Source organism: Cydia splendana, chromosome 12 (genome assembly GCF_910591565.1).
Source record: "Cydia splendana chromosome 12, ilCydSple1.2, whole genome shotgun sequence".
Taxonomy (NCBI): Eukaryota; Metazoa; Arthropoda; class Insecta; order Lepidoptera; family Tortricidae; genus Cydia; species Cydia splendana.
This window is the reverse complement of record NC_085971.1, coordinates 16,103,376-16,110,347: the sequence shown is the minus strand read 5'-3', so window position 1 is coordinate 16,110,347 and position 6,972 is coordinate 16,103,376. Positions and strand designations below refer to the sequence as shown.

Genomic DNA, 6,972 nt, shown 5'->3' with positions numbered 1-6,972 from the left:
ATAAGCATCTAAACCAAGTATTACTTATAATTATATTAACATTTGTTTCTAGAAAATTAAGTTAATCACACGCGCCGTACATTTGTAGATATATTTCTTATATTAGCTTTAGTTGTGTTATAAGTACATTTTCATTTATTTAATTTTTTTTCTATAGATTTCAGGCAAAATTGTAGGTGTGTTATTTGAAATAAAATAACAGGGTTTTTTCTATTTACATGCCTACTTCCTAGTGGAATATTTATAAATAGGATTCCTGCAGATGTCTTATTAGAATGATGTTTAAAAAAAATCAGGCCATTATAATTTAATTTGAAGTCTTGCGCAACCTTATCTTTACCGGGCTATAATTATTAGGTACATAGACATATTAAACAACTTTTTATAGGTACTAAAGAAATAAAATACTTATACATAGCAAATAGCCTTAAGTAGGTGATTTAATTTTTATCGTATTAATCTATATTTGCTACCATTTTCATAATGTTTGGATATGAATAGGAGACAAGGGAAGCTATTTTTAATTATAAACTGACTTGATTAACAACAAAAATGGTTCCGTTATAACGAATTACTTGATAAAAACTAATAAAAAAATAATTAATTAACTACATCAATTTTATTGAAATAATCAGCTTAAAAATGAACTAATATTCCCAATTTTTAACCCAACCCGCATGCCAAGCATCATTACAATACCCTCCCACCGAAAAAGAAGTAACCCACAAAAAAGAAATATTAAGTTACTACATTTTGTCACTGAGTCTATTATAAAGCGGCATGCACACTAGACCCTTTTGTTTTAAAACATAAAGAGCGGAACAATGCTTTAATTGTTTGGGCGCCCCGCCAAGATTCCACTATTCTTTATGCAAATGATTTTTATTGAAGTTTTTTGTTTTGTAAAGTTCATGCGGGCTCGGAACACGTGTGGACTGTTCTTTAGCTTTTTTAAATATTGAATATGGGTAAGTAAGTCGCCGAAAAAAAGTTTTAAACGTTAAGGATTACTTTTTCTTGATTATTTGAAACACTGTTTTGCTGTCGAAGTTTTAATACAAAATGTCAAATGACGAATGATTTAAAAATTATGACAAAAATAATTGATTATTGTTTCAAATCTGTTTTGTTGTAGAAGTTTTAATACGAAATGTCAAATGACGAATGATTTAAAAATTATGACAAAAATATTATTTTACCAAGCATTATTTTAGAACTAAACTAAATTATAAAAGTTGTGTAGCCTTAGTACCTAAACAATAAAGTAAAATAAAAAATACAAAAAGATGAACTGTTTCCGCCCGGGATCGAACCGGGGGCCTTGTGCGTGTGAAGCACACGTGATAACCGCTACACTACGGAAACTTGGTGTCACTTTGCGAAATAACTATTCAATTGATACAACATACTTAAATCGATAGTATTTTGGCCGACTACTGACTGCACATTTTTTTCTTACAATACCTACACAGTAGTACCTACTGTACTTTAGGCAAACCAATACGCGCGACATAAGAATTTGATAAGACATTTATTTCATCGTGTCTTAATCATAACATTCATACCTATACATACTCTATAATCACTACACCTTATAAAACTAAGTCCCCCGCCGCGTCTGTCTGTATTTCGTGATAAACTCAAATACTACTAAGATTTTCATAAGGTTTTCATCTATCAATAGAGTGAATTTTGAGGTAGGTTTAGGGGGGGGGGGTGTAACTACCTACTTACTTTATCGAGTACATCTTGTCCAATTAACAATCACAAACAAGAAGTGAATTACTTATATCAGGGGCCAAAGTTCACGTAAGTATATGTTACACCATCCATCCATCCATCATCATCATCTGACATAGATATGTCTGATATATCAGAGCCCGAGCTACTCAAAAATACTGAACACGCCCTCTAGCGCCTTGAAAATAGAGGCGTGTTCAGATATTTGTGAGCACTTTGGCAAATATATCTGATGGCGACTATACCCATATATTTGAACATATGTTAACTTTACAGTTCTGTGATAGTCGTAAGCCCATTCCATTACTGGTCATCTAAATTCTAACAAACTAGTTATCTCACCTGGTTGAAAGTACAGTATAATAAGATACCTACCTATTTGATCCGCTATTTACAGTTTAACTAGATACAGTTAGTCGTATGTGTAAAACGTGACAGTTGACACTGTTGACAGTCGGTACGTGCGAGTGTCAACCGTTTTATGGACAGTAAACAGCGTGCGTGTTAGCAAAAAGAATAGATAGTATAGAGGAGTCCTGTCATTGTAAATTTTGTAGTCACTGTAAATTTACTGCCATCTATCGACACACGACTAAAACTCAAAATGAAAACGTATAAAGTTATCAAAAAATGTATATATATATATGGATAAATGATTTTATTATTTTTATATCTTTTTGATCCATGTTCATTCACTGATATCTATGTGTTAAAATTGTTAAATATGAAACGGTGTCGTCACGCCATCTAGCCGAGGATAGGCTAAAGGTGTGTGCGCCATCTATTCGAGAATGACTTTTGCTTGAATTCCGAGGCACGTTTTTTCCTTAGACTTTATTCGTCTTATACGAAGTTACATATGTCTTTGGTGTTAGTAATAGCAGAGTAATAGCAAAAAGAATAGATAGTATAGAGGGGTCCTGTCATTGTAAATTTTGTAGTCACTGTAAATTTACTGCCATCTATCGACACACGACTAAAACTCAAAATGAAAACGTATAAAGTTATCAAAAAATGTATATATATGGATAAATTATTTTATTATTTTTATATCAGTTTGATCCATGTTCATTCACTGATATCTATGTGTTAAAATTGTTAAATATGAAACGGTGTCGTCACGCCATCTAGCCGAGGATAGGCTAAAGGTGTGTGCGGCATCTATTCGAGAATGACTTTTACTTGAATTCCGAGGCACGTTTTTTCCTTAGACTTTATTCGTCTTATACGAAGTTACATATGTCTTAGTTACATATGTCTTTGGTAATAGTTTTGGTAATAGTAATAAGAATTAGACGTAGGTACAGTTAACAGCAGAAGTAGCTCAGCTGTTTAGTCAGGTGGATTAAACATAAGACGCGGCCGCGGGTAAAAATAAAAAATAAATGAACACTCATAAAAGTCATAAACTACTTACTAAACAGAGTCCCCAGCAAGCTCGGCTGAATTTAAACATATAAACGGAATTTCGTTCTCATTTTAAAACTACGTGTTGGATTATAATTAAACTTTGCACATACCATGACATCAAGTATATCTAGACGTGTATTTAGTTTATATAGCTCCAGTTTAAAAAACAAACGAAATGGAGCAAAAACATGTTTTGTATGAAACACTTAAATTCGGTGTATTTGTTAAACTATGGTATATGAAGCTACATAAACTTATTACAGGACTAGATATACCTAATCCTATTGTAAGTACAAAGTTTCCGAGCAATCTAGCTAGTCGTTTTGAGAGCGTAACTACGTTTGTATGGAGAACCAAGCTTGCTAGTCATCTTTCTTTGGTAGTATTTTTTCTTCACCGCAGCATTTGATCAGAAATAGTAGGAATGTCATTTATGGTTCAGAAAATTTTATTTACATACCTTCGGATTGAAAAATCGTCTTCGCTGACGACATACCTACTTCGGGATTATTTATTTTATTACCCACTATTTTGAGAACAACACAACAAATCTTTTAACCCTTTACCGCTTACGGAGCCATATATGGCGGATATGATATTCAACACTATTGACAGCTAATTAAAGTTCAAAATTAAACAAAAAATTTTTATTACATGCAGTAAGGGTTAAGACCAAATCACTAATGAGAATCACAAGAATTATCCTAACTATTTCAACAGTTCTAATTTATTCTCATTCTTAGAATATAAAATGCACATAAATGCTTAATGGTAATACAGAAATAACTCCGAGAAAAACTAAACGTTATTGAGTACTTTAATTTTGTTAGAAATTAAGTGGTAGGTTCAAAGGCACCATAAATTTTAATTAAACGCAATGTCAGCCATTTTAAGTTGGGCTTCCTCGCTCCCGGGACACAGAATTAATTGTATGTTATTCCATTAATTTGGGAGGTCATTAAACATTGGTCATATTTAACTAATTTGGTGACTCCCGTCATTTTGTTTTTTTGTATGCAAGTGTTGTAATAAAAGTTTTATGTACTCTAAAATAGATGTAGGGATGGCGCGTTCCGAAGTTGCATGATTCGTTCTAACAAATTGTTGCTGTGATTTTTAATATTTGGCGATTTTTCGTTTAAGGCAGTGGTTCCTAACCTGGGGGTAATTACCCCCGCGGGGGTAAAACTGATATTTTGCGGGGGTAATAAGCTAACCTAATATAACAATACAACAAACGTACACGTTGTATTTTTTGGTTACCATTGAGAGGAGGGGTAAAATCAGGTTCACTAGTTAGTCATAGGGGTAACCGGACTGAAAAGGTTAAGAACCACTGGTTTAAGGGGACCACGGCAATGACCTTCGATCTGAATCCCTTAGTTTTCTAATGCTTTTTTGTAGCTTAGGTATCATCAACGGCTTTAAGCAATATAGTATCCCATATTATTTAAAAATTTTAGGCCAAAAAACTGGTTTTCTGGCCATAACTTTTATGTTAATTAAGTAGTTTAAAATTAAAATCCTAGTCACGTTTTTCGAAACGTCAAAGACGAGCCCAAATATGTAGATTTCGCATATGTAAGGTCCTTCACAGCAATCTAGTTACGAAAAAAGTGTTCTTAGATACTTAATGTTTAAAATAATTATGAAATAATAAGTATGTAATTTCTTTAAAAATCCGGTAGATAAGAATGGAGATAAAAGATTGCAGAACCGATAGCCGTTTGTCTTATCATTCTATCTGAAGTGCAAAAGTAAGCTGTAGGAGATACGTTTCAAAACTTGTCAAAAATCGATGAAAACCGCAGGTAACCCCTTAACCCAAAAAATAATGCTTAGTAGGTAGCTTAACGTTTTCTACAAAAACAAAATTACATAGGTAGGTCCTATAAGCTAAAATATAGAAGGGTATGTAAAGTTAATGTCCAAGGTTTTTACAACGTACGTAATTTGTGACTCGTAGTTCACAGCCCGTTTGCCACTTAGGTATATTTCTTGGAATTAAGTTTGGAGGTGGCAATTATTGAAACAGTGTCCAACCCTAGAACACTTTCTCTCATCTTTAATTTTTACCTTCCTCGGGTGGGATGAAACACCTTCTGAAATTTCACCTCATAATTACTCTTTTTGGGTTGAACTGGTTGCATCTTCACGTTTTCATCCCGAAGTCTACAAATATTGTCGATTGAAGAGTGTGACACCCCTCTACTGTCGCTGTTTTTTGCTCCGTTGATATTTTTTAATAGTTTGTGAGATCACAAGGCAGTGGTTTTATTAATATTTTTAGATAAAAGAGTTCTTGTATTAAAACTATTACGGTTAAAGTATATATTATATTAAGTGCTATTTGACAGATGTTAGTTCGCATTAAAAATGTCTAATCTGGCAAGCCAGCTTGGTCACTAGCAAAAGCGGCAATTTTGAAAAATGTAGGCGCGACGCGAATGATCGATCATTCAAACTTTGAATTTCACACCTTTTGCCTACTGACAAAGTTGGTTTGCCGGAGTATAGTTGTCTTTTGATGCCAGTAGTAGTCACTGCGAACGGTTGTTTACATATACAAACAAGTACGAGCGAAATACCTAATATCTACGCGCGAATGATCTAAATATTATCATTTAGGTAGATATCAAAATGTAGGAACATTAGAATTGACCATTAGGTTTCGATTGTAAAAAACCAGTCAAGTGCGAGTCGGGCTCGCGTTCCAAGGGTTCCGTACATTACCCAATTTTTAACAATGTATTTATTTATGTGGAACGTTAATGAAATGTCTTTTAAAAACACAGGGTGATCAAAAACTAAGCAATTAAGTGCGACTCACGCTTGACTGCACATTTCTAATAGGTTTTCATATCATCTATAGATAAAGAACTATTTCGTGTATTTTTTTTAATTTTAGAGCCAGTAGTTTCGGAGATAAAGGGCGGGGTGGGGGGAAGGATGGTCGGACAGACAGACAGACAGACGCACGAGTGATCCTATAAGGGTTCCGTTTTTTCCTTTTGAGGTATGTATGTTATCTTAATACCTACCTAGTATGTAATATGTAATATGATCCTATAGCCATTAGATAGGTCTACGCCATAAATCCATATTCAGTTGCAATAAAATTTGTGAATATAATGTATTATTGAAACTACTTGGAATCCTTTATCTCCTATTGAGTCGTTAGTAGAGATGCACCGGATATTCGGTTACTATCCGGTATCCGGCCTATCCGGACCTTATTTCAATATCCGGCCGGATACCGGATTGTGCCCTACTATCCGGCTGGATACCGGATAGTAACTTTGTTTGATTTCGGAGTAAACAAATTGGATTTAAGAAACAGTCACGGTCATAATCGTACTCGTTTATAATTTTAATACAATTTAAAAATTCCACTCACTTGCACGCGCACTCATTTCGCACTAAAATGAGTCCGCGCGAAAGATCACTACGAAACAGGTCAAAACCTGCACAATGCGCACCTGAAAAACCGAATTGTAGGTATAGTTCCGCAGGCCGAATATTCGGCGGCCTGACCATCGGCCGAATATCCGGTATCCGGTATCCGGCAAAACAACTATCCGTTGCATAGATTGTTAGATCTGTTAGATCTTTTAGCCAATTCAAGCGAACCAATAAGAGTAAGATCATATCTCTAATTGGCTGGTTTCAAATTTGGAATTTGAGAATAGAGCCGTTTGGAAACCTTTGTTAAAATAACGGTTTAACCTGTCATTTTGAATTCTAATTCCAAATGGTTTAAGATTGTTTTATTTCGATACTTATTTAATTAAAATATTTTATGATATTTACCAGACGATTATC

The 6,972-nt window shown here is 34.0% G+C and overlaps 1 non-coding gene across 1 annotated transcript; it reads right to left on the bottom strand.

The window, feature by feature from the left end:
• Positions 1-1,292: 1,292 nt before the first annotated feature.
• On the bottom strand, positions 1,293-1,365 carry Trnav-cac (transfer RNA valine (anticodon CAC)). Its single transcript has one exon. It is a non-coding gene; the product is annotated as a tRNA-Val (tRNA).
• Positions 1,366-6,972: the final 5,607 nt, after the last annotated feature.